The sequence below is a fragment of the Protopterus annectens genome, chromosome 2.part2 (genome assembly GCF_019279795.1).
Source record: "Protopterus annectens isolate FY-2018-M chromosome 2.part2, PAN1.0, whole genome shotgun sequence".
NCBI classification, from domain to species: domain Eukaryota; kingdom Metazoa; phylum Chordata; order Ceratodontiformes; family Protopteridae; genus Protopterus; species Protopterus annectens.
Window position 1 is genome coordinate 905395561 of NC_056730.1, and position 18988 is coordinate 905414548.

Consider the following 18988-nt stretch of genomic DNA (forward strand, 5'->3'; position numbering starts at 1 on the left):
TTTATTTTCTTGATAAGACATAATAGTCACTTTTGTGTGTAAAATGTGAATTGTTCTGCAATTTACAAAGTTTAATAAATTATTGTTTTTTATTTATCTGATATTGGTATTTTTTCCTTTTTCCTTTTTTTTTTTCCTTTTGGTTTTAATTGGTTTTTATGTTATACATTTGTTTGGTGCTGTTCTCACTAGTACAGATTCACACATTCACACTAGATTAGACACAGAGGCAAACAATGGGAAAACCGTTAGGAAAAACACAAACTAATAACTAGGAACAACAAATAAAACAATCCAAAAACTTAGACTACAACTTTGTTTAGATTGAAGGACAGTATTTTAAGCAGAAAAGGGGTGCAGCAACGGGGGCAACTTGCGGCCCCCTGTATGCTAATATAATCATTTTGCAGTAAGAAAAACAGTACATACTGAGTAATCCAAAAATGCAGGCAGTACAAATCTATACCAGATTTTTGGATGACAGTTTCTTTAGCAGGGGAAATGAATGAAGAGGAAGCAACTGACTTGGTAAACTATTTGAATTCCACTACCTCATTTCTGAAATGTACTTATTCTTACAGCACTGAAAGCATTAGTTACCTAGATGTGCTAATAGCCAAAGATCATGTTAAGAAGAGGCTTACTACTAACATTTATAGGAAACCCCACTATTTTAATTCTCTCTTGCATTACACAAGTTGCCATCCTTGGCATGTTAAGTAATTGGTGGTAAAGGGACAATTTATTCATCTGGCTAAAATGATTTCTGATGACAATATGTTTGAGCAAGAAAGTAACATATTTCTTGAAATGTTCCAGGCAAGAGGTTATCTGTTGCAACTGATTGTTGTTAGTATTCATTGTGAGGTTAGTACTAAAAGGTTAGAAGGCACCGTCCTGACTCTTTTTAGGGGTTCCACTACTTAGATTATGGAGGATGTTAATGACAGATATGCTACAGGTAACAATACTAAAAATTATGGCAAGACATTTGTCACAACTTACACTGTGGACTGTGATGCAATTGGTAACATACTATGTAAGAGCTGGAAAATATTTTCATGTTATGAGAAAGATTCTGAGAAGTTTGGTGATAGACTGTGTATAGCAAATAGGACAAGGAAGAACTTGAAAAACTTAAGGGAAGGCAGTGAAAAACTGGCTTCAAATTCAGCCAAGAGGTGGGAAACCTACAAGTGTAGAGTTTGCAACCAATGCAAATTTATTTTTGAGGGTAGCACACTAGGGGTAGGGACCCACAAGTTGATTACTTCATTCCACTACACCTGTAATTCAGTAGGTTTAGTATATGTGGCAAAGTGTCTTCAATGTTTGTGTTTTTATGTGGGAAAAACCAAATGGAAATTTAAAGAGCATATTTAGAAGCACACTCTAGATATAAGGAATAAGAATGTTAAAAATTCTTTATACAAGCATGTGAAAACACACCCTGATTATTCTTTTTTATTTTATGGATGGGAGTTTGTACTCCAGAATATGAGGGGAGGGCCATGGGAAGATCTTATTGAATACAGAGAAATGATGTGGCAACTAAGATTGAAAGGTTGTGTGCCCCTTGACCTTAATAAATGTATTTCAATCAGTAGTGTACTGCATTTAAAATCATACAAAGTATAAACCCTGCACCTTATGTTCTAACAGCTACCTTCTTTTGTACTTGATAACATGGGGTTAACAAATTTACTTCTGTTATTAATTGATGTGGTGGTCATATGATTTTTTACTATTTAAATATTGTAGAGATTGCTGAATTTTCAGATTCTGATGAAGTCTTGACTATAGACTGATGAAAGCGCTTAATCTTGTTGGCTCATTACTAATACATTTTTAAACTTCTCGCTGGCTCGCCAGTGTCGGTTTTTGGATTGTTTGTAAAACCATTAGGAAACCTGTAATAACTCCTTCCTTAATTTGTCATAACCCATCATTTTTATCTGCTCAAGTAACCAGAAGGCTGCCCTGGGCATGGCTAGACTGGTTGGACCAAACTTACTCCTCCTATAGTCCTTGCTCTGTTTTTGACCAAACACCTTTATTGACTTAATGAGACACCCATTGTTCCATTTTCTTTTGACGTCCTGTCAGAATGTCTGCCTATTATTGTCATCCCCTGAGGTTTGGTAATTCCTAATGTCTCCTCCATTCCTTTTACACTGGACTCTGAATTCTGCCTTTGTCGTCCCTTTCCCATAATGTTTTATTTACTGAAATATTTGAAAGCTATGTAAAAATACAAAGATATCATCTCTGCCATATACATATTGCATTTGAAACTTCTTCCTGTGGGACTGTAGGTTAATGCTGAGAGTTCTAATCAATGAAGAATGCATGAAGAAGTCTTGATATAATAAGAGGGGTGTGTGTGCCACACTTGAAATCTGTCCTTGGTCTAAAACTAGGTAATGCTTTTGCAGTTGTTTTGATTGAAAATAACTCAGTTTTGTGCATGTTGAGTTTAAGCTGTGACACTTGTGTGAAAAGAGTTAATCTGAAAGCAATGATTGGGATGTTAGGCATACAACATGCTGTGCTGAACATGAAGTCATTAGTAAACATGATAATGTTGATTGTATGGAAGAGAGAAAAATCCTTCCTTGTAGATTTTCTGCCATTATTACAAAGGACAGAAGTTCAATAGTCAATGGAAAAGGGGATTGAAAGAGTTAACAGCTATAACATGTGCCATTAAAAAGGAAAAATAATAATGGAAATATCTCAATTTGTAAGCAAATTACACATAATGTTGAAGTATAGAGCTTTGACTGATGACTGAAATTGGTCTGGAAAACCAGCAGTTGATAATACTTGACAAGCTGACGAAGATAAAGCTTTGTTAAAATTCATCAGCAAAGCAGTTGTAATAAACAGCATCCTGTGATAATATTGGATTAAAATGATACGTGTCCTCTAACAATTTTCATTTAAGCTTCCTTTGACAGATCTGTACTGGAGGTTACCAACCACTTTCAGTAAACCAGGGGAAATTGTCTGGTCAGATTTTAGCATATATTTTGGACTTTAAACTAGTTAGAGAAATTGACCTGTAGCTGGTAATGCTGCCTGGCTCCTTACCTGTTCTATGCAATGCCACTGTTAGGGATTGTTTAGAAGAAGGGGGCCTGTCCTTCTTGGTGGTCCATATTCATTAAACAGCTTGATTAGAAGGGGATGTAGTATAGCATAAGGAACTTTCTATCAAGGTCTAATTTCCCTCCTTTTTCTTAATTTCAGTGTCACCTTGTATTCGTTTGAATGATGCTTGTCTGAATAAAGAAATTATTGCTGAAAGCCACTTTCAGTGAATGTATATAGATGTTAGATTCATTGGGATTTTAAACTTAGATTTACTGCAGTTTGACAGACAGTTGTGTTCCTTATTCTCCAGGGGAAAAAAGTATAATACTGTAACATAACCTATAGAATCATAACACTTACTTCCACTACTCTTATGGTTAAAATACACAACAAATGATCATATCCCTATGCAACATATAGCTTGCAAGAGCAATCTACAGAAACAATACTGAAACAATATCTCATAACAGCCACCCTTAAACATTATTTTCACCTAACACATCTACCTACCTATCAGATCCTTATTTATTCATACCAAAACTACAATTAAAAAACACAGTAGTGCTCAAGTGCAGTCTATTTCACCACATCATATTCATAAAAAAGCCGTATTTCTATATCCTTTTGCCTGCGATGATATTCAGCCAAACCCAAGTTCAGACTGCTATAATACCACATCAGTGAACACATTCCCAACAAAAGCTTATAAATAAGCCATCTAAATGCCATAAACATATGTGACAAAGTATACCAACCTAATGCTTGGACTGAGTACTACAAACCAGACATCTTAACAAATACAGAAACATGCCTTAACTCGTTAAAGCCTAGTGATGCCTCCATGTGTTTCTCTAGTTACATTCTACTGATTTCTGTAGGCATCTAATATTCCATATTCATATACATATTAATTATTCTAAAACCACGCTGCATGCAAGTTATTCAAAGATTTCAACTTAATGTTTCCATGAGCAATACAACAGTACTAATTCTTGGCCTCTGTCTACCAAGTAAGGAAATGTTAGTTGTTGTTCACATATTTATAAATATTGTAATAAATTTCATATTCCTTTAAATGTGTCAACAATCAAGTTTACAGAGAGAACTGCTTAGCCTCATGCGAATGCTCTGAGCTGGATGAACAAAATGCCACTGACAGTATACCCTGGATTCAGCAAGCCCTCCACGGTGTGCAGGACTTGTGCAGGAGCTCAAGCAGGCAATATGTCTGCAGTGCGATCCAGGAATAAGCTATAGGGACGTGTACGAGCACTCCTGCTCTAGTCCTGCACGGTCTCAGCCCCTGTATGCAAATTACCCCATTTGCAGGTGAAATTCATGCAAATGAGGTGAATTTGTGATCCAGGAAGCTGGAAGCCGACTGTGCAGGACTAGTGTAATCTGCAGAAATGTACTTGGCCAGTAACCGAGTACATTTCTGCAAACTACAAAACGGAGCCATGACAGCTCCAAATAAAGGGTGGATGTTAAATTGAAAGCATGCCAGTGGCCAAATATATGGCCATTGGCATGGAAAACAGTTGCAAAAATAAAAAAATCAACTTTTATTTTTTTTAGCCGATCTTGGCTGTTTAAGCATAGGGCAGCGGTACGTAAACGGGATAGGCGGAAAATAAAATAAAAAAGCCTAAAATAAGCATTCTAACCAAAATCACTATTTTGCCATTATACTCAATGGCAAGCAGAAGACAACATGGCCATTGAATAGGGGTTACTAAGGGGGTAGGCTCAGTGTGGGACCTGTAACTATGCATCAACAGGCAATCCTATGCAAATGAGGGGAATGATACTGAATCGTCAGGCATACTGTAAGCAGATTGGAGCCTTGTGGCTCGGGTTTGCCCTTAGCTTAGCAGAGCTAAGCAAGGGGGTGTGTCTGATGCTGCCTAGCACTCTTTACATTGCCTAAGCAGGTTTTAAAGGAAAAAAAAAAATGTAAACCAGGAAATAGCAGCTCTGTGCACATTTGAGCACTGTGTTTGCGTGGCGCACCCCCGGGCTTAAACAGGAAGACAATGGGAATGGAAAACAGCAGTAGGAAGGTAATCAAGGAGAACTAGCATAGCTGGCAGGTGAAATGTATCAGAATCAGCCAATTACACAGGCAGCAGCCCAGCCCAGAACACTACTATAAACTATGCAAACATCTTTCCCTCTTTTTTTTCCCACATACTCTACACCAGTGGTGTATACAAGTGGGGAATTTTTAACAAACAAAAGAACGAAATGATAGGGGCTGCAATGGCTATCATACAACAACATGTGGAAGAGGCTGAGGGTGGTGATGATGAGAATGCCGTCGACCAACCCACAGTGAGGAGACAGAGAGGAGTGTACAGACCCAGGGTAATCTACCAGGGGCTACATGAGTTGGAGATAGTGAAGCGCTATAGGGTGGACAGGCACCTCCTACAGCAAATTGTTGAGCTGTGCCAGCCACACCTCACACACAGAACTAACAGAGGGGAACCCATCTCAGTGGATACCAAGGTATGTGTAGGCCTAAGAATACTAGCTACAGGTACCTTCCAAAGGCCAACTGGGGATATCACGGTGATCTCACAGGAATCAGCATCCAGGGTACTCCACCAATTCCTGGATGCCATGTCAGCACATGCCAGTGAGCACATGTATTTCCCCAACACCCGTGAGGCATTGGCCAGTAATATGCATCTCTTCCATCAAATAACAGAATACCTAGAGGTAGTGGCTGCTATAGACTACACACACACATATGCATCAAAGCACCACCCGGTGAGAGGAGTAGGGTCTAAATCAACAACAAGGGCTTCCCCCGCATCAACTACCAGGTCCTGTGCGAAGCCCAGGGCATTATAATGAATGTGTGTGCTGGCTGTGCTGGAAGCTATCACGATTCCCACATCTGGCATCTGAAGCAGCTGTAGCAGAGATTTGCCAGTGGGAACATCCCTTACGGTCATCTAGTGGTGGATGCTGGTTATGCACTGGAGCCATGGCTGATGACATCCATCAGAAATGCGCACACACCCAAATAAGAACTCCATAATGAGGCACACACACAGACCAGAGTTGTAATAGAGCGTGTGTTTGGGATGCTCAAGTCACAGTTCCGGTGCCTGGACACATCCGGTGGTGCCTTGCAGTACTCCCCAGCTACATGTACTCAAATTGTCATCGTATGTGCCATGCTATACAATATGATCCTGCAGAAACAGCTGCAGCAGGAACAGCACGGGGCAGGGCCATACAGCCCCCCACCATTACAAAGGCCTGCACAGGCACTGAGTGACTTGGAGGAGGAACAACCTACGCCTGCTCCTGTAGTAAGATGGAGGCATGCCAAGTATGCCTTGGCCTTGGCAAAGAGGCAACACATAGCACATACACTGACACTGGAGGGACCCAGGGAATGACACCTCTCTCTGACTCGCACAGTAAAAGGGATGCCAAACATGACACTACCTGTGCTCAACCATGTATAGGGAGTGTACTATGTGCATCTGACATAATCAGCCCTCCAGCACCATCCTCAATACTGACACACCCACAAGGTAAGTCACTCTCCTTACCAATTGCTGAATGGAGTAGCATGTGTTGTTACCTGTATCTATGGTATGGATGTGAGCATGCAAGGGAATCGGCTGACTGAATGGGATGCCAGCAGATAGTAAACACCTATAGTGACAGCATAAGATCTGTAACAAATACTGGTGTCACCATAGTAGCCAGTACTACACATGGTGACAATACCCATTGCAGGAAATGTGCTGGGCCACATGAGTGTCCATATGACACACACATGCCAATCAGGGAGGTTTACATACCCAACAACCATCTCAGCCAGCATGACAGGTGTAGACAAACACAAACAAAGGCTGTGCTAAGGCCTCCGAATGATGCCTATGGTAACCCCCCCCCCAGGCCTACACAGACAGACTACATCAGGTCAGACAGTGGGATGTTAGTTCTGAAGGGTAGGAAGTCAGAAACTAATATGTAGCTCAATCAAATCTAAGACCTGTAGTATGCTGATATGCCTCTAGTCAGCATGATAGGTTAGAAAGCAGAATGAAATGGAGTACCTGACATACCAGTACAGTCATAGAAAATGTGTACAAGTGTCAGGTGTGCCCCCCCAGTCCTATGTAGAAATGTAGAAACAGTCAGGTGTGCCCCCCATTCCTATGTAGACATGTAGAAACAGTCAGGTGTGCCCCCCAATCCTGTGTAGCAATGTAGTAACAGTCAGGTGTGCCCTCCCAAATCCTATGTAGACATGTAGTAACAGTCAGGTGTGCCCCCCCCAAATCCTATGTAGAAATGTAGTCCCCCCAAATCCTATGTAGAAATGTAGTATGTGCCCCCCCCAATCCGATGTACACACATTGTAGCAGTCAGGTGTGCCCCCTCTAATCCTATGTAGAAATGTAGTAACGTGTATGTGTAAGTATACAAACAGTGGAGCACAGATGACCAAAGGTGGCCAAGGTTGCGGGATAGATTGTAGCATTCGTACAATATGCAGGTATGTGTGTGTTAGTTTGGTGTGTGTTTCATATTGTGTGAGAGTGGTTAGTATGTATGCATGTTGAGGTTTGACCTAGTGGCCATTGCCCACTACTGCCAATGACAAGGCCAAGTCCTCACAACTGCAGTGCCAAAGACAATTCTCCCCAGTATAACACATGCTAGCAGTAAGCCATTGTAAATGTATGGTGGTAATATGTGTCAACATCTGAAAGATGGACAAGAAATTACTGTTGAGCTAGACGTACAAGCAGTACTCAGGGAAAAGTACCCCAGACATACAGCATATAATGTGTAACCATGAAATGGACACACCCTTGGAATTGTACATACAGGTATGCATCACATTATCTGGGCTTGTAGTAGGGAATACCGATGTCATCTGGCCGAACACTTGCAGATCACAAAGGTGATAGGATTGATGTATTGGGAAACAGCTGATGTCCCTGCAAAGGTCAGCATAACTGGAATGCCCCATGCATATCTGTGTATCAGATGTAAGTAGTATCCATAGCACACATGCACCCAGGCCACCCAAACACCATGCACAGGTACCTCTCTGGTCGTATCCCTGCTGTTGGGAATGGGTACAATATGATCCCCACCTGTGTATGGCAATAGCGAAAGAATGCAGCATGCAGTGCAGGTGCCCCTTGCAGGTGTGTCCCTAGCTGTAAATAGCATCCTGCCAGCATCCACACCACCTGAACAAATACTGATAGAAAGTATTGGCATGAACACCTAGCACACCTACCCTGTCACCCCAGGGGAATATACTGTATGGCAGTCTGGAACTGTAGGACTGACAGACTGCAAAGGCCAGCTACAGCTGGCCTGCATCACCACCAAATGGCCTACAGGCCTCTGCCAAAGGCCTGTGTGTTTCACCCATACTGCCAATGTATGTTATGTCATGGACACCCAAGTAACAACATAACACACTCCACATAAGCCATATGCAAGGCCATGTGGACAAACCACAGTAACATGTCCACCATGTCCCGCTGCATGAACTGTGGACCAGCACCAAAACACAGCTGTGATGAGGTGATAACGTTAGGGAAATTATCAGAGAATGTATGCATAATGTATGGAAGAGGATAGAATAATAGAGGGGGGGGTGGGAGCATGGGCAGCATGAAATGTGCAAGGTCTGACACACAGCCGTGTGGACATACTATCCCTGGCTGCAAACACAAAAATGGGTGGCTACAAACTTGCCCATACACCACAATAGGGGTAATGTCCTGACTTATGACCACTGCCTCTGGGTAACCTGTGTGAATCTGTACAGCTGTGAGGTATTGTCACAGCAACATTAGGCCATACTGTCATGTCAATGGATGTAGAAGTATGGGATCCTCTGCCAGAACTGTACCAAGGTGCTGAACTGGATATACAAACCCAGCAGCAAGTGTTTGCAGCTCCCCCTCCAGAATGGCATAACTTTCCATGAATATGTAGGTGTTTGCCCACAATGCTGGACACAGCTGCATTCACCCTGTGTTTCCCAGGACATCACTGTAAGCAAAAATGTCCACCTGACAGTACTTGAGGACATAAAACATCACAGTGTATAACAGTACACATGTCTGAATATCTCTGCTAACACCAGTACCATGTAGCAGAAGCAGCACAGACACAATAACTTACAGTGCACACTATCCCTTGAACATGTTGACCCCATATTGACAAATGATCTACAGATATCCTGCAGAAACAGTTTGCTACCTGTAGGTATAGAACACAAAGGTCTGCACTGGAGTACAAACTACCTGGAATGGATCCACACATTCAATACAGAAGGGCATACTGGACATGCTCACACACTTAGAGAAATGAAGGCAATGTCAGACAACAACATACTGAAAGGTAATACTGGGCATGCTCACACACTTAAACAAATGAAGCCCATGTCTGCCAACAACAGTGGACCATACATATCTGACAGTTGCAGATGTTAGTGCATACACTCCTCAGTATGCATCAGTCATGCTTTGCACACACATTGGATATAAATACAGACATATATCCAAGGAAACACACTATAATATGCCAAAAGTAGACATGCATAGATGTGTGGAAGAGAGTGACAGTGAAAAAGAGCCTTCCATCATAAGGCCTGTCCCACCCAGCTCACAGCCAAATGGCTACAACCACATGATGTGTAAATGTCACTCACTGTAGAAATTAGTCACTGATATCTGTCAGCATTACAGACTCTGTGGTGCAAGTGCTAGCTGTGCAACATGACTGTACAAGGCAGTAGTCATCTAGCAGTTGTATACATGTACCTGCAGAATATAAACCTGTGTGTGCCTGCATGTGGTGTGTCTACCTCTAGATGAGTGGGTTATGGCCCATGCACACACACTGCCCTCCCATAGCTCTACTATAACAAGCCTGCTGATGTCATCCACTTTGAAATACGCCTTTGGGAAAGGAGTAGCCCAGTAATCTCTGTGGCGCATCCTATAACTGCATAATGCTGTAGTGTGATAAACTAGCTAGGTAGGAGTTCTAATCCCATACATGGCAACTGTGTGTGTCTCTCTGTAGGGGGAAATGCTTTTTAGGCTGGTCACACTCACTACAATTCAAATGCCATACTTTGGCAAGCCTGCTGATGTCATTCACTGTGAAATACACCTTTGTGAAGGGAGTAGCCCATTCACCTCCATGGCACATCCTATAACTGTGTAATGCTGTTGTATGATAAACTAGTTAGGTAGGAGTTCTAATCCCAAACATGGCAAGAGTGTGTGTCGCATCCTATAACTGCGTAATGCTGTAGTGTGATAAACTAGTTAGGTAGGAATTCTAATCCCAAACATGGCAAGTGTGTGTGGGGCAATGGCTTTTTAGGCTAGTCACACTCACTACAATTCAAATGCTCTACTTTGGCAAGCCTGCTGATGTCATTTACTGTGAAATACACCTTTGGGAAAGGAGTAGTCCAGTAATCTCCATGGCATGTCCTATAACTGCGTAATGCTGTAGTGTGAAAAACTAGTTAGGTAAAAGTTCTAATCCCAGACATGGCAAGTGTGTGTGTTTGTCTCTGTCTGTGTAGGGACAATGCTTTTTAGGCTAGTCACACTTATTACAATTCAAATGCCCTACTTGGGTAAGCCTGCTGATGTCATTTACTGTAAAATACACCTTTGGGAAAAGTAGCCCAGTAATCTCAGTGGTGCGTCCTATAACAGTGTAATGCTGTAGTGTGATATAGTACTTTCGTAGGAGTTCTATTCCCACACATGGCAAGTGTGGATGTTTGTGTGTGTGTGTTACTTTGTCTGTGTAGGGTACAATGCTTTTGAGGCATTTACAGTCACTACAACCTCCAATGACCTTCTTTGGCAAGTCTGCTGATGTCATACCCAGTGAAATACACCTTTGGGGAAGAAGTACTCCAGTAATCTCCATGGTGCTTCCTATAACTGTGTAATGATGTAGTGTAATAAACTAGTTAGGTAGGAGTTCTAATCCCAGACATGGCAAGTGTGTGTGTGTGTCTTTGTCATTCATATCCTGTGTGAAGGTGGGGGTGAGCGTGTAAAAACTGGACTCATTGTGGAGTGGGTTTTGCAAATGTCTTATATTATATGTCACAATGTCCACCTTACAAGGATAACAGATGTGAAATAGCCGAGAGGCTGGGGTGGTAATCCATACCCCTACATGTGACATCAAGGCCTGGCAATTAAAGTTAGCAACCCTTGTATTACCCAGAGAACACTCTCAACCAATGTCTCATACACAAACACACTTGCCTAGGCAACAACCGCTATGTTAGTAGTACCCTGCATATTGCCCACAGATAGTAACCATGGTGTTATTGCAGTGGACTACAGAAGGCATGGCACCCTGTCCATTAGTACAATAGACACGTACATGCAGACAGTGTGCCTTCAGTATGTTCCTCACTGGACTCTTGCAGCACCTGTGGTGCCCTCAAATGTGACCCAAAAAGGACATGCCATGCCTCAAACACATGCCCTGTATGGACAGATGCCACTGACACCAGAGAATACCTGTATCATACTATCAATGTAAATGCAGGGTCAACCTGCTGTCCATTACCAGTTCCCAGCACATGAGGCCAGGACAGGCACATCTGATAACAATCTGTGTATACAACATGGGCCAGACACCCCAGGTACATTTGCACATGTCACTGTACTTGCATGTGGGACATGTGCACATCCCAGACAGTGTCCATGTCATGGACTAAAGAGCACATACATGTCAAGCATTGCACAGCAATGGTCACACACAATAGTTACCCAGGTGACTGGATGGTGAATACAATACCCACCTGTGTGGGCCAATCCAGACACTACACCCCTGAGCCACACTACAGACCATTGTCATGTGGCCTAATGCCAAGGTATACCCTTCACCTAGCCTTGTATACCCTTCTGGCACAGTCAACCACTACAAACCTGTGAAGCAATGCACGCATGCATGTCAGTACTGGCACCCTGTGTCCATGTGTGTAGTGTATGATGCTTTTGGCCACATTCATATTTACTACAACCCCCATTTGCATACTGAAGCATGCTGCCTGATGTTAGACACCTTCACATACCCTTTGCCCATATAACCTCCAAATAACCCCTGTGGTGCATGTGATACCTGCACAGTACTGTATTGTGGTAAACTAACTAGTTAGGAGGTGTATTCCTGATCCTGCCAAGTGTGTCAATGTGTGTGAATCCCTGAGAGAGTGTGGGTGTGTTGATGCTGACAACTGTTTATGTGGACAGGCACATGTACTACACCTACCATATTGCTACCATATCACTGTTGCAGATGTCAATCCTCATCACATATTCGTTTGGACAGCTCCTCAACATGTAAGCTATGTGGCACATGCAATAACTGCATATACATGTGAGAGCAATACATAGTTAGTCAGGGGTTTGAAGCCCTATACTGGTAGGTATGTGACACAAACATGCATAGGTTTTACTCTCTCACCCCCTCCCTGTCTTACTTTGTCTCTGCTTGTCTCTCTCACTCCCTGTCTGGTGGATGTGGAGAACTACACCTGCTTTGCTTAGGCAGCAGCAGCATGTGTTTTGTAAGTGATGCTCATGATCAGCTGATGGCCTCTGCATGAATTGCAGCCCTCCTCCAGCTGATTGCATGTGGAACAGCTGTGGTAATATTCCCATAGCCAGTTGCATGGAAACAGACTCCAATATCTAGGAACATCATGTTGGTGTTGGTCCTTTTCATTCACTATGAGAAGGACCTAGATCTGGTGTTAAGCAAACAGCATCACAGATTGATTTGGGATTTACCTCTAACAACATACAATGTGGAAACAGGCCAACACATAGGAAGGGAATGTGCTTGACATGACTACAGAATGTAAGTGTTGCTATTCTGCATTTGAAGTAATATCGGTTTAACAGGGTGAATGTGGATATGGCTGATGTACATGTTTTAATACCTGTCATGACAGTGCTATGTTTTTGAGGAAACCCCCTTCTGTAAGGTCATCTGCAGACTGGGGCAGTTTGTGGTGCCTTTTGTTTCTTGTGCTACTCACAGAGCACCTATCTGAGAACTGCAGAAGCATAGTGTGAGGATTGCAGTCAGTGCATAGTGACAGCCATGAGAGTTACTGACTTCATATCCCTCATAAGACATATGTCACAACAAACTCTGTTACATCAGTAAACGTATGAGGGTATCACAGCAACATGTCAGTATTGGCCCTGTGCTTGTGCCCCCAACCACAACTCTGTCAACCTTTGTACATATGTCATACAGTAAGAGGTGCATATGTTCTGTACACCATTATTTATTGACATCATATCTGATAACAAGCCAGTGACATATCAGACTGCTACGCATGTTATGTATAGTAGGGGTTATATTTGAGGACATAACCTGGGCATTCTGTGGTTGTGTGTACAGTACTGAGGTCTGTGTACTTATGGTGATTGTTGACAGTGTGTGTATTGCGAATATGTACCTTGGCCTGTGTACAGACTGTGGTAGATGTCATTGTTCTTGGTCCTGTTCTATCTGATGTTACATGCTGTTCCAGTGTATGGTACCCTATTACCTTACATTTCTGTAGGGCCAAACACACACATGTCCCATACCACAGACAGGCATTGGACCACACTGTGTAGTGGCCCAGTATATGTAGGGTTAGTGTGTGAGTGGCACATATGAGGATGGTGTTAATTAGACAGTCCATATACTGTAATATTAAGCTAGTTTACCATATGTGGCTGTGACTTTGTTCACATTGGTTGTGGTTATGCACTTTTACACAGCTGTCTGTTACTCTGTGCTGTGACATGCCTGTAGATCCTGCTATACTTTTTCAGGTACATGTGTATTCCCCCATAAGAAATGTAGGTCAGTGTTGTGGCAGTCTTTCTGTAGCCTGCACAGTGCTTTGTTACATGCCTAGCAGCTTAGTGTACTTACCCAGTGTGATGTTATGTCCAGATATTTGCCAGATGTACAGCTGCTGGGCCACCATAACTGTCATGTATTTCTGACAAAGCAGTGGGATGCTGTAGAGATGTATGTCACTAACTAGTGGGTAGTATGTGGCCATGTGAACTCTGCACCAGCAGTTATTATGTGTTAGGACAGACAACAGTGTGTGAATGCATAACCTATGTGGGCAAATGTATTCCAGTATATATGTGATATACCCAACCACATGGCTGTTAACATCCACATTGTCAGGCTTGGTCCACATGTTTTGCACTAAGGGGTTCTGTGTATACCTCTGGACTGACCAGAGTGTGTCAGACTGTCCACGTTTATTGACCATATCTCTGCTGTAGTCCACAGGATCATTACTGTGCTAGCAGTGGTACTGTACTATTATGTTCTTAGGATGTCTGCAGTAGCCAATGGCGCACATGTTAAAAGCAGATGTGACCTCCCACACACACATGTCTGTTAAGTCAACCCCTATTACAGTAGCAACAGTCTAAATATATACCTGCTCTACAGACCTGACATCCCCTTGCACTAAGAGGTTGGGACTATTGGGGCTGGGGTAGAACTCCACTCCATGTTCTGGACATATGGTGAACATATATGTATATATAATTATCTATATATCTATATAGATATATACACATATACATATCGACATACATAGATGGATATGTATATGTACGCATATTTACATATAAACACTCAAATATATACATATACGCAGCAATATATGTCTACACATATGCAGATAGAGATACATATGCACATATACTTATGGATATCTACATATATATTGACAGTAATAGGTATATCAGGGTAGATATGTATGCACATATAGTTATAGATATCTACATATATATCTACATAAATAGGCATATCTGTACACATAGGATGTGCATATATATATAGCTATATATACATATATGTGTGTGTGTGTGTGTGTGTGTGTGTGTGTATATATATATATATATATATATATATATATATATATATATATATATATATACACACACACACAAAGAGATATACATGTGGCCATATATATGATGCACTATACTGATGTGTATACAGACATATGTATGAATATACATGTGTATGTACATGTAGACATATATCAACATATGTATATGTATATATCCATATTCCTGTCATGTGTAAACATCACGGTTGTGTATACCTCACAGATGTATCTCACCGTATGTATCTGATATGTGTACATTACGATAAAACAACATATGTGATGCAACAGTCATATTATTAACAAGTGCTACACAATTGTGGAAGTAAAGGAAATTGTTCAATACTAATCAATATATTTATTGACAGATATATTGGAAAAACAACAGTTGTCTTTACAGTGGTCATGGTGTAGTGGATAAGTATTGTGACTATGGTATACAGGGTTCTGGATTCAAGACCTGCAAGGACTGTTCATTTTGTTGCTGGGTAGAACAAGGGCTGTTGGATACAGAGTGGTTAAGGCAGTTTTGAGCAGCTGTAAGTGTGTTTGCATGGGTTTGCATGAAGCTAAGCAGTGCTAATCTATGGGTAAACGTGCAGGTGCTTACACAGTGTAGGATTCGCTTACCAGTGTGCAAATCAGCTTAGCTGTTATATTGGAGCAATGTCGATACCTGCTAAGTATGGCTTAGCCCTGGTAACCAGTTCACACCACCCTGTCCGATAACATAGCAGGGTAATGACATCTGTAATAAGTGTGTGTAATGCAATGTACAATACATGCACCTATGTGCTGTCATTACAGTAGCAAGGTGTCTGAGTTTCATGTTTGGGTCACACAAGTATATGAGGCCTGTACAGCACTGTTATTCATGTGAATGTGTTACATACAGGGGTAGTAGCCCAGGGTACATGCTGTCACACTAGTATGTAGTGTATCATGGTGGTACTACTGTTGACAGTGCTTTCCCAGGCAAGAGTAGAGTGCTAAATGTAGTACTGACAACAGGCACACCTCAAGCATAGCTGGACTCTGAGGCTTCCCTGTTCTATCCCTGGTGTGTGAGCTGTGTCGTAGTATATATCCCATACTTTATAATGATCCAACATGTGGAATGTAACTGTAGACTACCATCTGTACATCACATGTTAGTGAGGGCCTCCATCATGTAGTTATGGCATACATATTGTTGTCAAACATCTATCCATCAACACATTCATCCTACTGCATATGTACTTGCCAAGCTGATGACTGTCAGTCCCTGTACAGATGTGCAGATGGCAGGTATCCAGCTGGGATATGTACAGGTAACCTATGCTTGATTGACACTGACATGTCTGCTCAGCTGTGTAAGAACTGGCACATAGAGGAGACAACACCCTGTGTGCACCACATGCCACAGGTACCTCCACTACACTACCACAGTCAACAGAACATACTTGGGTACAGGTCTCCATCACAGACACTAACCATGTGTTGTGATACATGTTGCATACATGTCAACTTGATCACCTCAGTGGCCATGTGCAGGAGGCACCCAGAGGATTGGCTGATGCATGTCACTCTCACCCTGAGGGAAACCACAGTGGTGTCTGTCTATAGATTGCCTGCTGCCACATGACAGGTGGCAGGATACCACTGTACACACATCCCCTACACAACCCATCTCTCCATGGACAATAACTAGGTCCACAGCTATGATCCCCTGCAGCGATGAACCCAGTACTGACACATGTGTATGTGTCTGTGTGTTAGCACACCTGTACCTGGAAATTCCATTCCATGAGGGCCTTCACAACCACAACACCCATTGCCATAGTCAGTTGTGGCTGCTGCTGTATGGGACATGACGTGTACCCTGTCACACTCCTCCCCATACTGGTTACACAAGCCTTGCAGTACCAGCACAACAGTGTTGTACAAATGGGTCAATAGGCATGGGATACCCATTGAGTTCTGGCAAGTGTGTGTATATGTGCATGTCCGCAAATCTGTAGGGTACAGCATTACAAGGCCACATACACCTTTTACAATATCCATTGCCACACAGTAGTACATATGGTGTTGTAGCTGCCCATAGGTGAGGCATGATAATGCAACAACCTACTATGCCTGTGGCATGTGCATTAGATGCGTATCCCTGTAGTACCATTGTTGGGATATACAATGGGTTGTATCGCAGTAGTGGGCAATGTGTGATGGTGGGTATGTCAGAGTGTCATCATGGGTTTCAGGGAGTACAATATCCACTGGGGTATGTGGGTGTTTTGTACACTGTCATTACACCAAGGTATACCCGGTATATGTCCCATGTACCACTTTATGGTTACCACTGTCACCATCAACCATGCAGGTAAATGACACCAAAATCCAGCCCAGTTATGCATGTGCTGTGTGCAGCCTACCTGTAACACATTGGACACATGGTCAAGTTAGTTAGCAGCAACAGGCCCAGGTTTCTTGGATGTATGTCTGCCTGTTATGTGTCTGTTCATGTGTATATGAAAGCATGTCACACTATGTATTGTCCATATACACCCATTACATCCCCCAGTAGCATACTGTACATGTCTGGGGATGTTTGGCATGTAACATGCAACCTGGAACACACCTCACCCTAAACGCTGTGTGGTGTGTGCAATGAAAGCCACACACTTCAGTAGCACTACATACCTAGGTTGGGGTCTACTCCCAGTGTTACCAAGTAAGAGAATGGGTGTATGTGGATGGGTCTACATCAGGTTTCATATTATACACGTCCCAGCAGGTCACCTGTCTATGTGGCACAGGCAATAACTGTTAGACAAACCTGTGACATGTGTTCAACTGTACCCCAGATATGTCACAGCCATGGTGTCACCACAGTGCCATACCCAGTTGTGGAATATGACTGCAGACCATCCTTGTGCTGACACATGTACATCTACAACACAAATGGATAACATTATGGAGACCACAATCAACCAGTGTTACTAACAGCTATAATGCATCATTGCTGGATGGCTACACTACCTGACATGTATGCATTAAACTTTACTCCTGATAACATGTTACACTGCAGTACTTTGGTACACTGTAATACAGTCACCATGTGCATCAGAATCATATTAGCCTGTCCCTGCATTGATGGTATGGATGACAGGGATGTGGCACAGGTATCATCATATGTACAGGGTGTGTTGTTGGTTTGCCAGAGGTCAAAAGTGGGCCATACATTTGACACCATTTGTGTGTTGATGAGGGGTGTAATGAGGTGAACTGGGTGTGGTGATGTGGTGTTTGTAGGTATGGGGTTGCCCTAGGTGTGTTCGTATAGTGTGTGGGTATGCGTGCACACAGTTCTGCCATGTGGCTGTCCTACACAGGTGACTATACCTGATAGGGTATGCAGTTCACTGTCTCTGGCCATGGACACGTGGACTGTTCCTGCCAGGGGTTCCATGGGCACATCTAGGTACAGGCCTCGATGTGCTACTCTCCCCTGATGATGACAGATGTCCACTTGAACCAGGTTCCCTCCTGAGATTGGCCAGGACCATGTGCTCATGGCCTGCTGTGGTGTGAACAGCACCCCCCCCGCATTGCTGGGGCTGGTACTGCCAGTACAGGAGCCCCTTGGTGTCCTAGCATGTCCACATTGACTGCCAGCTGTTGGCATTGCTGGCCTACATCCACGCAGCTGTCACTGCACTCCCACCACATGTTCAAGCACAGACAAAGCCCGGTCGATGAGGGCCATCATCTCACCAGACCATCTATCCATGAGCTCGGTATAAGCATGGATGGCACCAGACAGTTCACGGAAGTTGTCACTTGCAGATGTGAGAGCAGTCCTCTGCAGCCTCAGGCCCTGTCTGGTGTAACATTCCATATGTGCCTGCACTGCCATGACAACCTGAAACATGCGCCTGATGG